Genomic DNA, 15,986 nt, shown 5'->3' on the forward strand with positions numbered 1-15,986 from the left:
TCTTCTGTTCTTATCATGTCTATTGATGTACCTTTCATCCTTTGCTTGTGAAAAATGTGTTGTTTGGAATTCTGTGGGATCCTGCCGAATTCCTTAGGACCATGGTCAAACATAGCTAAATGGTTATCCTTTTCCATAATGTTATTCTTGGGCATGAAAAGGAGTATCTTTTTAATAAAGGAAAATTGGCAAGAGGATTTCTTCTTGCAGTGCAGGCCTGGTTTGGCACAAAATGTGAGGTGTTAGAGATGCAAACATCTCATCTTCAGATCTGTACCTGGCAAAAACACAAGGGGACACATTTCCCTGGCAAGACTGGGCCATCTGCAGCACCACGGTGGGCCTCAAGTCTCTGGACTGACCTTCGATCAAATGGTAGAAATCCAAAGTAAAGCAAAATGACCTGGCAAACAGAGGCTCCTAGAGCAGAGTGTGTGATTTCTTCCATTCCTACGGAGATCCTCATTTGGCTGGAAGTCCACCCGAGAGACCAAGTGTTTCCAGATATTTGGCAGAAAAAGAAATACTCTCTTTTCAACTTTCTCTAATTCAAAGAAATGGAATGCTGACAAGAAAATATGAGTATCATCCATCCTTTTCATATAGCATTAATAGCTGTAGAGATTTTAGTGTTTACACAATAATGGTGCTAACAGTGGCTGCTTATATAGTCATTATAAGACTATATTTTTTAAGCTATAGGATATGATGAGAGTAAATGAAATATGTGTATGCATGTATCTATGCTCATGTATATATACATGCATGTACTGCATGTGTGTGACATGACATATGATGAAATATGAATGCATATGCATACATGCACAGTATATGTGTATATATGCATGTGTGTGTGTATACACAAGTGGTATATTGAGCATGCAGGACTCATGAGATGTAATCACTAAATGCCATTTTCTTTTTGTTTTCTATCTTCTGCTGTCTTTCATAGGCAGGGGACATCTTCCTCTTCCCCTGGATGGAAATAAGCAATCCCATGCTTTTTCTAAGCATACCTAGGATATAGAAAATCCTATAATCACTTTAAGTTGTAAAATATAATTGATTCAGATATTAGAAATTCCAGCTGCATGTATGAACCAGTGTGGCAGAAGCTACCATGTTCTCTACACCATTACCCATTCCATTTCCCAGGCAGGTACACCCATGTCTCAGTTGCTGTGACGATTACCTAGGCATGGTTTCCAGAGTGTTCTCTCAGAATTGCCCTTAGCTGGCAGGTACCATCCTGCCTGGGAAATCTTGACCCCCTCACCACACACACATCAAAGACTGATTACAAAGGGACAAAAGGCCAGCCTATGGTTCTAGGAGAAGCAGTCTGCTGTGCAACTTACATATAAACCTCTCCCCCATAGATGAGGGAAGGCTAGATGTCACTTGAAATCACATACTTGCTCAGCTTCTTCTTCATCATCCCTAACCTTACCGACTTTTTCTGAAAAGCATTCCTTAAAATTTTCTTCTCCCCTGAATCCCACTCTCAGACTCTGCTTCTAGAAAACCCAGCCTAGGACAAAATAAAATTGGAAAAAAAAAATCTCTATTTTAATTCAAAATTAAGACTCTCCACCCTCCACTTAAGGTACAGCTGTAAGCAGGAAGGTCACCAGCCTTCAGAGAAGGGGGGTGGTTAATTTCTTATCACATTACCTGCCCACCACCACCCCACTCATGGCCTGCTGGCTGCTATCATCAAATCATTTTCCTGTATCCATTGATATGAACATATGATTTTTTTATGTTTAAGACTACAAATATACGGAAACTCATTGAGATTTTCTAATGTTGACCATTCATATACTTCTGGTGGGGAAAAAAAAAACCTTAATGATGATGTTTTGCATATTTTGAGGCTATATTTTTAGCACACAGTCACATCACTTTAGTTTCCACTCCTCTCTTCTCCACACTGATATTATCTAGAACTTTAGTTCAGGATTCTTAATAGCTTCCCCCACCCCCACCCACCCATTACCTTTGGTTTTTAAAAATTTTTTAGACAAAATAAACTTGAGAATATTTATTTAGTCATCCTTATTTTCCATATTTTTTGCTGCATCTCCTGGATTTATTTTTCTTCCTATTGGAGCACTCTCTCCAAGAGTGTTTACAAAGTGGTTCTTTGTATAGCAAACTTGGTATGATTGAGAACATCTTCATTAGACCCCCCAAGGTGTTGTTGAAATCTGGCTGTTGGTGTCCTCTGCATGGCAGAGACCCAAAAGTAAGTTTGAGAGCCAGCACCCAACCCTGTAGCCTCTGCACTACAACAATGTGCTTTCCAAATGACCTCTTGCACTCCCCAGGTCTTGACCCAAAAAATGCACCCAAACTCTATTTCTGCTGAGATCTCCTTACCTAGGAGGAAGCTCCTGGGAGAGGTTTCTTAAAGACAACTCAAGCCTGGCTACCTTCACTTGGCCCACAAGAAACTCATGTACCATTGGTCTTCCAAATTGTCAGCTCCCACCACTTCCTGATTTATCTTCTCACTAGGGCCTTGATATGGTTTGGCTGTGTCCCCACCCAAATCTCATCTTGAATTGTAGGTCCCACAATTCCCATGTGTTGTGGGAGAGACACAGTGGTAAGTAATTGAATCATGGGGGCTGGTCTTTTCCATGCTGTTCTTGTGATAGTGAATAAATCTCATGAGATCTGATGGTTTTATAAAGAAGAGTTCCCCTGTACAAGCTCTCTCTTCCCTGCCATCACGTAAGATGCGACTTGCTCCTCCTTGCCTTCTGCCATAATTGTGAGGCTTCCTCAGCCATGTGGAACTGTGATTCCATTAAACCTCTTTTTCTTTATAAATTACCCAGTCTTGGGTATGTCTTTATTACCGACATTAAAACAGACTATTACAGGCCTTATGAGTGCCTCCTGCCCAACACCACACCGCCCCCGCCACCCCAGAGAGGAAAAATACACCAAACTTCTGGGTGCAGGCACCAGGTTATTTCAAATACTTTCTCACAGCTACTCGACTCTAGAATTGGATAGAGTCTTTGATGTTCTGTGGCTTAGGAAAACTTCAGCTTAGGAATTAGACATCAGTCTTCCTTCTGACAGATATCAGGCTAGAATTAATAAGAAAAATATATAGCGTTTAATAGAAAAAATAAGCAATCAAATAATATAATCAACTAATTTGTGGAAGATGAGATCTCAGTGACCGATAAGCATATAAAAGATAGGTAAACTGACTAGTAATCAAATTAAAACAAGTAGAAGTCATTACACACCAATGAAATCACAGAAAAAAGAAAACAAAAGCTGAGGACACCAATGGCTGGAGAGAAAGTGGGGAAAGGGAATTTAGACACTGCTTGTGGAAGAACAAATTAGTACAACTACTTTGGAGAGTAATATGCCACTCCTCAGAAAAACTGAAAAATGTGCATAGCACATTAATTACACTTCTAGACATGTCCTTCAGGCCTAGAAAAAAAATTTGTCCCTGTGGCCATGAAGAACTGTACAAAGATACTTTTTACTGCACTGTTTTGAAACAGAGGAAATGGAAAAAATCTAAATGTTCATAAGTAAGGAATGGATGAATAAATGGTAGTTTATTTATACAATGGAATACTATGCAGTTGTTGAAATAAATGAATTAGATATTCATGGATAAATCTTAGAAGCATTACTATTGAAGAGACAGGACCAATCTAAAGTTGCAAAACGGTACATATGATTCCATGTATGTAATCTTTTAAAGCATAAAATAATATATATACTCATGGACATACATACATAGAACAAAAGTATGAAAACCTTCATAAAAATGCTACCAGCAAATTCAGAAGAGTGGTGATTCCCAAGGATGGGCATGAGGGATGGGCAAGAGATGGGGAAAGGATAATATTAGATGCATTCATAATACTTCCTTACAATCACCCAAACAAAAATGATCTGAAGCAAATAGACAAAAGGCTAACATGTGTTAAATCTAAGGAGGTGGATACATGACTATCTGTTACATTTATTTTCTGTATGTTAAAAAATATTCAGCAATAGTAGAGTATAGGAATATGTTTGGCTGACCATTTGGAGGCCAAGCTTGTTTGTGATCTCTACGAAAGGCAGTTATGTCCTCTAGAAAACATTTTTTTTTTTACCATCTTCAATCTCAGTTCTTTTATTTGTAAATGAAAGGCAATAACATTTTGCCCCAGCCTGCTTAAGTGTTTGGAAAATGACCAAATAAAATAACATATGTAAAAAGCCACATTGAAAACCATTAAGAGCTTTAAAAAAAAAGCTTAAAGACTTGTTGCTGTTTGTATGTTGACATGTAAAATATGAATATCCATAAAACATAATAATGCTAGTTCAGAGGCCCAATAACAACATACTGTACATCTTTACTATGGATTTTTATATGGCTATTTTGACTCTGCAAATTATTCTTGTCATCTTATTCTGAGCTGGTGGCTTGACAAGGAGAGGGAGAAAATAAATCTATCATTGAAACACTCTAAGGATTTGAGAGTTAAAGCACAAAGATCTACCAGCATCCACTGGGAGAAAAACACTGCATGTAAACATGGTGGGTTAGGAAATATCAGTTTCACGAAGAAGACCTCTGGCTAAGAAGCACAATGTATGCTTCTACTTACAGCTTAAAAATTTTATTTTAAATAATAGCTTTTGGAAAAGGATGTAAAGTGAAGGGAGAACAATAGGAGCTTTTAGCATGAGTATTCTTCTCACTTGTACTCTTCTTAATAAATGAAATCTCCTCGAAAACATTTGTTAGATAGAAGAAATTCAGGCAGAGGCTCTATCTTCTCTCCACTAATTAATTACAGCAAATGAGCCTGTAATGTGCATCATAACAACTTAATAAGCTGGACGAAACTGTTTTAGATTCTGCCATGCTAGTATTTGATCGTTGCTGGGCTATGTAAATTAGGTAAGCAACATCTGAACATAAATAGCTTTTGAATTACCTGTGTCCTTCAAAATAAACTCTATGTCTTGAGCAGATGTGCTGTTTACAAGAAAGGGGTGAGAGCAGAGAATCGTATAGTAGATATGAGGACAGGGAAAGGAGGTGGAGACAGGGAAAACATGAGAGCTTACACAAACTATCGTATTATCTTCAATAATTTAATATCCATCCTTTCTACAGCACATTACAGCAGCCAACTGGATGACATTCTAACAACTCTGTCACATTTTTCAATTTCTGTTGGACCTGAACATTGAAGAATGCATAGCTACATTAGTCTCCCTTTTTTGACATCATTGGTTATATTATCAATTCTTGCCTCAAATATCTAACTGAACCTGGATCAAAATGTGACTAATACAAGTTCTTTAGTAATGTCTCTGCTTTGAATGAAACTTTAAAGGCAATTAGTGACTCACTGAGTCAATGAATAGACTTTGTATATCTGGGGATGAGTTCAAATATGGCTTACTGTCAGAGAAACAAGCAAGAGCCCCAGACAAGCTGTGAATTATCTCAGACACAATTATATGAAACTTTAAAGGCTGGTTTCTTTAAAAATCAAAGGTCAATATGTCTTCCAGGGAATAGCATCTGCTACCACCTCAACGTGTTAACTGACTAACGTCGGCAAATATCAAACAGATCCTCATCTCCCCTTCCTCAAAGTACAAATTGTTCACTGCTCACGAAGGTATAATTCAGGCATTTCCAGATTGGAAGGAGAAAAGAGGGCATAGGCGAGCAGATCTGGAGGTTTATCAGGTGATCTTTTCTGTAGACCCTTCTTTTTTGTTTATTATTTGTGTCAAGTTTCTCCAGAACATAGAGCCAGGCATTTCCACTACAGAATGAAAAAAAAAAAAAAAAAAAAAAAAAAAAAAAAAAAAGTTGTCCAATTGTCTTAAATATTCTTGAAACATGAGCTGTTATTGTCAGAGGGGAGCCTACCGGTTTGACCAGCCAGAAGAATAAGCATAGGCCAGCGACAAAGAGAAATTATTAATCAGTTATCTTCCTCTCTTCTCATTGTTGCACCCATCATCTCTGGGACGTAATGGGTGAAAATGTAGACATGCACACAAAATGTATTTGAGACCTAAGGACAACTTTAATAGTGACACAAACTGGAATTGAACACATTATTGAAGTCTGTTCCAAAATACATTTCATCCTCAAATTTATGATGCTCTTAGAATAAGGAGTAAATATATGCATACCATCCAGGGGTCATGGTTTTGGTAAAATTTTGGACAGAATTGACACTGGTCTATAAAATTGGGGCTCTAGGTTGGGCGCGGTGGCTCACACCTGTAATCCCAGCACTTTGGGATGCCGAGGCTGGCAGATCACGAGGTCAGGAGATCAAGACCATCGTGGCTAACACAGTGAAACTACTAACAAATGCAAAAAGTTAGGCGGACGTGGTGGCAGGCGCCTGCAGTCCCAGCTACTTGGGAGGCCAAAGCAGGAGAATGGCATGAACCTGAGAGGCAGAGCTTGCAGTGAGCAGAGATCGTGCCACTGCACCCCAGCCTGGATGACAAAGTGAGATCACTCTGTCTCAAAAAAAGAAAAAAAGAAAAAAAAATTGGGGCTCTAACTCATTTCTTCTCTCACAACATCCCTTTCATCTGCCTTTTCCTATGCAGGGTCTATTTTTGGCAAGTTCTTGCTAAGATGTCAAATAATAAAAATTTCAGGTGTGTCCTCTCCCAGGTGAATATGCATTTTAAAAAGGCAGCTCCAAAACGGCAATGACAGGCACAGGGAAGTGATGGTAGATGATCAAGCCTCAGCACCCTGTCAGTACTTCACTGATCTATTTACTGCTAAGGCCAATCCAGGAGATACTCAAGCAATTGGAACAGACCAGTGAAGAGATATCTACATTGTGTTTACTCTTGTCCAGTAAATGAGAAAGTTTAAAGGAATTCCAGCTTTGAAAAAACTGTTCCTGAATTAGATATTTTCATTAAAATATTCTCTGCATACAAAAATATCAATGCAAGCATTTGAAAAGGCACAGGATCAGTTTAAATCTTACGTGCCCTAAAGTATAAGAAGGTTCAGTCAGCAATATATAACCAACTAAAACCTTTTTCTTCAACAAGGAAAGCCAATATTTTTATATACCTTTGTCATTCATCGACAGGCCATAAATCTACTGTGCATTTGCTTAGAAGAGAAAACTCGAGATACAATCAATCTTACTTATATTTCTCTCATTCATACTATTCTCTAGATATTCTATTTCTCTGACTCCTACTATTCTCTAGATATTCTTTCCTCAACTGTCACACTGCCCCTGGGTTTTGCACAGTCTCAAATGCTCCAATCTCTTGCCTAGGTTAACAAGCTTATCCAGCTCACCTAACTGGGGAGGGCTTCTCTGAAGTTCCATGATGGCACTTCACAGAACAGCTTGGCAGCCTTTAATTCCAATAATAGAAAAGTTCTCTTAAACAATAGCTCATTTTATTTACATCAAATTTATCAATGTCATATCAACCCTAGAACAGTGTTCTCATTTAAGAAACAAACTCCATCAAGACAAGTTATTCTCTAGGCTTGTTCCTTCTCTTAGCATTAGGGCTGACATTTAAGGAAGGTATAATGGTGTAAAATATTTTATCTCATCTAAAGATTTATATCAGCTATTCAAATACTTAAAAGCAATGCATTATTTTCCTTGAACCTGTTCACATTTATTATACAGCGAATAATTGATTTTCATGAAATCCTCCTCTTGCTTGGCAGAAAGGCATTCTCTTTATTTTTTTATTGATACATAATAGATGTAGATATTTTGGGGCTACATGAAATAATTTGTTATATCCATATAGTTTGTAATGATCAAATCAGTGTGATTGGAATATCCATCACCTTAACTATTTGTCTTTTTTTTTTTTGCCAGAAACCTTTGAATTATTCACTTCTAGCTATTTTGAAATATAGAATATAAACTATAGTCACCTTACTGATCTATCAAACACTATGTCTTATTTCTTCTATCAAACTGTATATTTGTACCCAATAACTAGCCTCCCTTCATCCCCCCTCTCCCTATCCTTTTTGGCCTCTTATAACCATTATCTACTCTCTGTCTTCATGAGATCCACTTTTTTAGCTCTCACATATGAGTGAGAACATGCAATATTTGTCTTTCTGTGCTGCATTTATTTCACTTAACATTATGATCTCCAGTTCCCATGTTGCTGCAAATGAAAGGATTTCATTCTTTTTATGGCTAAATAATATTCTATTGTGTATATGTACCACTTATTTTATTCATCCCTGGGTGAGTACTTCCCTTGATTTGATATTTTGGCTATTGTGAATAGTGCTGCAACAATAAACATGGGAGTACAGATATATCTTCAATATATTTATTTCATTTCTTTTGATATATACCCAGTAGTGAAATAACTGAATCATATGGGAGTTCTATTTTTAGTTTTTTGAGGAACTTCCATAGAGTTTCCACAGCGGCTTTACTAGTTCACATTCCCATCAACAATGTCCTAGGGTTTCCTTTCTGTACATCCTTGTCAGCATTCATTATCCCCTTTTTTATGAAAACCATTTTAACTGGAGTGAGGTAATATCTCATTATGGTTTTGATTTGCATTTCTCTGATGGTTAGTGCTATTGAGCATTTTTAAAATATAACTGATGGCCATTTGTATGTCTTCTATTGAGAAATGTCTATTTGGATCTTTTGTCGATTTAAAAAAGTCAGAATATTTGTTCTTTTACTATTGGGTTGTTCATATTCCTTATATATTCTTCTTATTAATCCTTTGTCAGATGGGTAGTTTGCAGATATTTTCTCCCATTCTGTGAGTTGTCTCTTCACTTTGTTAATTGTTTCCTTTGCTGTGCAGAAGTTTTTAGCTTCATATAACTCCATTTGTCTCTTTTTGCTTTGGTTTCCTCTGTTTTGAGATCTTACCTAAAAATTCTTTGCCCAGACCAATGTCCTGGAGCATTTCTTCAATGTTTTTTTTTTTTTCCCTAGTGGTTTCATAGTTTCAAGTCTTAGGTTTAAGTCTTTAATCCATTTTTATTTGATTTTTGTATATCATGAGAGATAGGGATCTAGTTTTATTCTTCTGCATATGGTTATCCAGTTTTTCTAGCATCATTTATTGAGAAGACTGTCCTTTTTTCCGTTGTATGTCTTTGGTGCCTTTGTCAAAAATGAGTTGGCTGTAAATGCATGGATTTATATCTGTGTTCTCTATTCTGTTCCATTGGTCTATGGGTCTGTTTGTATGCTAGTACCATGCTGATTTGGTTATTATAACTTTGTAGTATATTTTGAAGTCAGGTAGTGTGATGCCTACAGCTTTGTTCTTTTTACTTAGGGTTGCTTTGGCTATTTGAGGCCTTATGTGGTTCCATATACATTTTAGAACTGTTTTTTACTATTTCTGCATTGAATCTGTACATTGCTTTGGGTAGTATTGTCACTCTAACAATATTAGTTCTTGCAATCCATGAACACAGAATATCTTTCCTTTTTTGTGTCTTCTTCAATTCCTTTAATCAGTGTTTTACAGTTTTCCTTATATAGATCTTTCAATTTTTCAGCTAAACTGCTTCTGGGGCATTTTATATTATTTGTAGATATTGTAAATGTGGTTGCTTTCTTCATTTTTAAAATATTATTTGCTGTTAATGAATAAAATGTTACTGCTTTTTGTATGTTGCTTTTGTATCCTGCAACTTTACTACATTATTTTATCCATTCTAGCAGCTTATTGTTGGAGTCTTTTTTTCTTAATCTTTTATTTTAAGTTTAGGGGTATGTATGCAGGATGTGTAGTTTTGTTACATAGGTAAACATGTGCCATGGTGGTTTGCTGCACAGATCATACCATCACCTAGGTATTAAGCCCAGCATTCATTAGCTATTCTTCCTGATGCTCTCCTTCCCCCAAACCCACCCCCTCTGATAGGCCCCAGTGTGTGTTGCTCCCCACCATGTGTCCATGTGTTCTCATCATTCAGTGCCCACTTGTAGGTGAGAACATGCAGTGTTTGGTTTTCTGTTCCTGTGTTAGTTTGCTGAGGATAACGGCTTCCAACTCCATCCGTGTCCCCGCAAAGAACATGATCTTGTTCCTTTTTATGGCTGCATAGTATTCCATAGGTGAAGTCTTTAGTTTTTTCTAAGTATTACATCATGTTGTCTGCAAACAAGGGTAATTCAATTTCTTCCTTTCCAATCTGGATGCTCTTTATTTCTTTCTCTTGCATAATTGCTGTGGCCAGGACTTCCAGTATTATGTTAAATAAAAACGGTAAAAGTGGGCATCCTTGTCTTGTTCCAGATCTTAGAGGAAAGGCTTTCAATTGTCTCCCATTCAGTACTACATTATCTGTGAGTTTGTCATATATGGCCTTTATTATTTTAAGGTACGTTCCTTCCATTTCCAGTTTGTTGGGAGTTTTTGTCATAAAGGGATGTTGACATTTATCAAATGCTTTTTTCAGCATCTACTGAGATGATTTTATGTTTTTTCTTCCAGGTTCTGTTAATGTGATGTATCATGTTTATTGATTTGCATATCTTGAGCCATCCTTGCATCCCTGGAATAAATTCCACTTGATCACGATGAATGATCCTTTTAATGTGTTGTTAAATTCAGTTTGCTAGTATTTTGTTGAGAATTTTTGCATCAGTGTTTATCAGTAATATTGGCCTGTAGTTTTGTGTTGTGTCCTTGTCTAGTTAGTATCAGGGTAATGCTGACTTCATAGAATGTGTTCCCTCCTTTTCAATTTCTTTTAAAGAGGTTGAGTAGAACTGATATTAGTTTGGTATAACTTAGCAGTGAAGCCATCAGGTCTTGGGCTTTTCTTTGATGGGATACTTTTTATTACAGCTTTGATCTTGGTACTTGTTACCGGTTTGTTGAGGTTTTCTATTTCCTCATGGTTTAATCTTGGTAGGTTGTATACGTCCAGAAATTTTTCTAAGGTTTTCCAATTTGTTGGCATATATAGTTGTTCATAATAGTCTCTAATTATTGTTTACATTTCTGTGACTTGAGTTGTTATGTTTCTCTTTTGTTTATGATTTTATTTATTTGAGTCTTTCATGTTCCACGTGCTGATGGAAGAATGTGTATTCTGTAGCAGCTGGGTGAAATTTTCTGTAAAAGTGAATTAGGCTCATTTGTTCTCATGTATAGTTTAACTCCAGTGTTTCTTTGTTGGTTTTATGTCTGGATGATTTGTCCATTACTGAGAGTAGGATGTTGAATCCCCTACTCTTATTGTATTGTAGCCTCTTTCTCCCTTTATATCTATTAATGTTTGCTTTTATACTTGGAAGCTCCATTGTTGGGTGTATAGATATTTATAATTGTATATTGTCTTGCTGAATTGTCCCCTTTCGCATTATATAATGACTTCCCTTGTCTCTTTTTATAGTCTTTGATTTTTAGTCTATGTATTAGTCTGTTTTCACACTGCTATAAAGAACTACCTGAGACTGGCTAATTTATTTAAAAAAAAAAAAAGAGAGAGAGAGAGAGAGCTTTAATTGACTCACAGTTCCACATGGCTGGAGGGGCCTCAGGAAATGTATAATCATGGTGGAAGGCAAAGGGGAAGCAAGACACATCTTGCAGTAGCAAGAGAGAACAAGGGGGTAAGTGTCACACTTTTAAACCATCAGATCTCATGAGAACTCACTCACTATCATGAGAACAGCATGGGGGGAAACTGCTCCCATGATCCAATCACCTCCCATTTGGTCTCTCCCCCCAGCAACAGGGATTACAATTTGAGATGAGATTTGGGTTGGGACACAGAGACAAACTGTATCAGTCTACTTTATGCAATAAAAGTATAGCTGCTCCTGCTCTTTTTTGGTTTCCAGTTTCATGGAAAATCTTTTTCCATTCCTTCACTTTAAGTCTATATGTGGTCTTTAAAGGTGAAATTGCTTTCTTGTAGACAGCATATATTTGGGTCTTATTTCTTTTTTTTTTTTTCTTTTTTTCTTTTTTTTTTTTTTTACATTATATCAGGTATTTTAATGTAGAGATGATTTAAAGTATACAGGAGACTATGTATAGGTTACATACAAATACTATGCCATTTTATGTAAGGGACTTGAACATCTGCAGATTGTGGTATTCACAGCTAAATAGACTGCTCTGTGCGGGGAAAGAGGCCCTACAGTGAAGTGAAAAGTAGACACTTGATTGTGGACTAATTTTTCCAGTATTTCCCAAAAACTTACAGCTAACAACATAATATTAAACATGTTTTATTAGCATCTTATACATCTGACACTCTCTCCTAAGCATCCAGTTTATTTTCTAGTCATGGGTTACTTACTAAAAGTCTGTGTAACAGGAGCTCACATCAGATCAGAAAACATCAAGTGGGTAGTATTTTTGACCGAATTAACATACCAAAGAAATTGCCTATATCATGTATATGGGCTCCAAGCGTAGTTCATAGTTCAGCCTCTTCATTCTTTTCTGCTTTTGTCACCTGATATAGAAAATGATCTATAAAATCCTTATAAATAAGACATGAGTTTTGCCTGTAATGAGTAGGATGAAAAAAGGCCAGTGCTGCATGCTATGAAACAATAGCAACTTTATAGGGGAATCCAAGGTTTGTGTGCACAAAAATTATAAACGTCATTTTCTGTTGTGCTGGAAAAACTGAAGTTTAAAACACAAATCAACTAAGCCTTTCAAGGATGAGGTATCACAACACTGGTAGCTGTTTAATATATTCATTTTAAGTAAGACTGGATGCTAAAAATACAATCACTGTAATTAATAAAGTTGAGGGAAAACACAAAGATCAGCTAATGGGGTAAAAGATCATTTAGGGTAAAATAAATGTAACATTCTTTATGTTCTCAATCACCTGGGAAGGCAAACTGTGGAGTATAAGGAAATAAGAGTTTTCTCATTTTCAGTAACATGGAGGTATACACTTCAGAATTCAGAAGGTAACTGAGGCTATAAATAGTAATTAAAAGAACAAAACAGAAGAAAGCAGGGGGAGTTCCATTGTCCAGCTGTTGCAATTTTCCTGAAATCTTGTTTTTGAGTCTCTCCTATTTAAGGACAAAACAATTTAGCACACAAAAAAAACCTCAAAAAGGGTGCCAGTTGGACCACAAAGCACTGAACTTTCATTAGGATGTAAAAGCCATTTTGAAAAACAATCTCCACTGTATGTCAAGTTATTTGACTCCTCAATGCAACATGCAACTCAATGAAATATAATTTGAGTAGTGTTGTGTTGGTATGTATCATGATTATGACTCCAAGAAAAATGTATCTAGTACATTCTAGAGGTTTTGTGGAGGACGCTGTAAAACAAAGTTTGAAGTAAACAATAATAAAATACAAAAATAAAAAACCAGGGTTTTTTTCCTCCAAATTCCTGGTTTAATAAGGACTTGTTTATTTTGAGGAAAAAAGGTCCCAAACATCAGGCTGTTCACAAAAATAACCCACAGTATCAACTTTAGAAAACAAATCTTAAGACTATAACACTAATTATTTTTCTAGAGGATGCATTTGACATGCCAACTCTCATTCACAAAAATACATTGTTACATTTGTGTTGAACTGCCCCACACAGCACACTAATGTGGGGGTGTAACACACATACTTCTAACTCAAAGCTGCTTTCAGGAGCTACTCAACTAAATGAGATTGCCTTTGCAGTTAGGGAAGCAACTACTGAACTTATGTATGAATGAAAAGAACTGTACTCCCTGCATAACAAGAGATTATTTTGGAGACAGTTGATAAAAACCATACATCCTTTTTATTGTTAAGTCATAAAGAGGTATCAAAATTAAAAGTAAAAATTACAGGGTAAGACTTAACAAAACTACTAGGAGCGTCAAAGGAAGTGAAAATGGGACTAGGCGTGGGGCAATATGAATTAATGAACATGGGAAGGACAAGGATGGGGAGAACAGTGAGCATGTGCTGAAGATAGTAGGGGAGAGGATCTGGTGAAAAATTTGATCTTAGACAAGCGCCTAGGTAAAGAAATAATGGGATAAGATTTCTAAACCCCACTATGTGCTTAAGAGTCATCCTCGCCATTGGCGCTGTCTCTGTCATCCTCTCCTTCCTCAGCCTCTTTTTCATCATCCTTGATCAACTCCAGCTGGTCATCCCCTCGATCTTCATTATCATCATCATCCAGTAGGTCCCCCTCCTCAGCAGAGTCATCTGCACCCCCCGCAGATTCCATCTTCACATTAGTCTCATCTTTCTTCACGGAGCTGCTGCTCTGCTCCTCTTCTGACCTATCGTTCTTCATCTCTACTGCTTGTTTGCTCTGTTCCTTTTCAATTTTTTCCAGGTTTTCCAGGAGAGAATCCACTTTTTGTTTTATCTGGGTCAACTCCTTCTTAATGGCCTGAAGGTCATCTCCTTTCAACTTTCCAGACTTGGAAGATCCCCGCTGTCCACTCTTAGAATTGAAGCCACTTTTGCCCCTTCGTGAGGTGTTTCCTGATACATGCTGACGTTTCGAGGGCACTACAGCCCGAGCAATAGGAGGAGGAGGAGGTACACGTGCTGGGTAACTGTATATCCTATCATAATAGTCCCGTTGAAAGTCATAGTCTAAGTCAAAAGAGGAGCCGTACATCTCCGCTGCAGATCGTTTCACACCTGCTTTTCCTAGGTTCACTTTTGGCTCTGCAGCCAGGTTAATATCTAAAACCTGGCCAGCAATCATTCTGCCATCCTCTCCTGCTACAGCAGCCCGGGCATTTCTCTCATTAACATATTGAACGAAGGCAAAGCCCTTATGAACAGAGCAGCCCACAGTTTTGCCATACTTCGAAAAGATTGCCTCCACATCAGATTTCTAGACCACAAGAGTGTTGAGATTCCCAATGAACACACGGGAGTTCATGGAGCGAGGATCTGTCTTGTTGGTAACGTTGCTGGCCATTGTGTTTGATGATAAGGTTTCTCACAAAGCTGAAAACAGGAGGTGGGAGGGAGAAGAGATTCGATTCTGAGTCTCCTACTCCCGGATTCTGCCTGGAGAAACCGACTGCTAGTCGAGGTCGGCAACGCGGCCACAACCGCTCAGTCTTCACCTCTTCACAAAATCAGGTCTTATTTCTTTATCTATTCAGCCATGCTGTGCCTTTTATTTTTTATTTATTTTTATTTTTTAGAGATAGGATCTTGCTCTGTTGCCCAGGCTGGAGTGAAGTGGTGCAATCATACCTCACTGTGACCTCAAATTTATGGATTCAAGGGATCCTCCTGTCTCAGCCTCCCGAGTAACTGAGACTATGGGGATGTACCTCCACGTTCAGCTGATTAAAAACAATTTTTTTTTTTTTTTTTGTAGAGATAGGGTTTTGCCACGTTGCCCAGACTGGGTTTGAACTACTTGCCTCAAGAAAGTCTCCCATCTGAGCCTCCTAAAGTGCTGGGATTATAGGAATGAGCCACTGCAGTTGGCCCCTCTGTGCCTTTTAGTTGGAGAATTAAACCCTTTTACATTCAGTGTTATTATTGATAAGTAAGGACTTACTACTTCCGTTTTGTTGCTTATTTTCTGGTAGTCTTGAAACTCCTCTCTTCCTTTCTTCCTTTTTATTGTCTTTCTTTGTGGCTAGGTTATTTTCTTTGGTGGTATGTTTTAATTTATTGCTTTTTATTTTTAGTGAATTTATTAGAGGTTTTTACCCTGTGGTTACCATGAGACTTACAAAAGACATCTTATAGATATAACAAGTTATTTTAAAGAGATGACAATTTATCTTAGATCATAAAGAACAGAAACAAAGAAAAAAGGAAGAAACCTCTATACTTTAACTCCATACCTCTTACATTTTGACTTTACGTTTGACTCAGTTTACATGTTCTATACTGCCTATATCTTAAGAGATTTCTATAGCCATTATTGTTTATCTTTTATGTTTCATACTAGAGTTATGAGTGGATTGCATACCACAATTACAGCGGTAGAG

The 15,986-nt window shown here is 37.3% G+C and overlaps 1 pseudogene; it reads right to left on the bottom strand.

Moving 5' to 3' along the window:
* Positions 1 to 12,253: 12,253 nt before the first annotated feature.
* Positions 12,254 to 15,047, bottom strand: LOC105491991 (heterogeneous nuclear ribonucleoproteins C1/C2 pseudogene; annotated as a pseudogene).
* Positions 15,048 to 15,986: the final 939 nt, after the last annotated feature.

The sequence above is a fragment of the Macaca nemestrina genome, chromosome 6 (assembly GCF_043159975.1).
Source record: "Macaca nemestrina isolate mMacNem1 chromosome 6, mMacNem.hap1, whole genome shotgun sequence".
In the NCBI taxonomy this organism is placed as follows: Eukaryota; Metazoa; Chordata; class Mammalia; order Primates; family Cercopithecidae; genus Macaca; species Macaca nemestrina.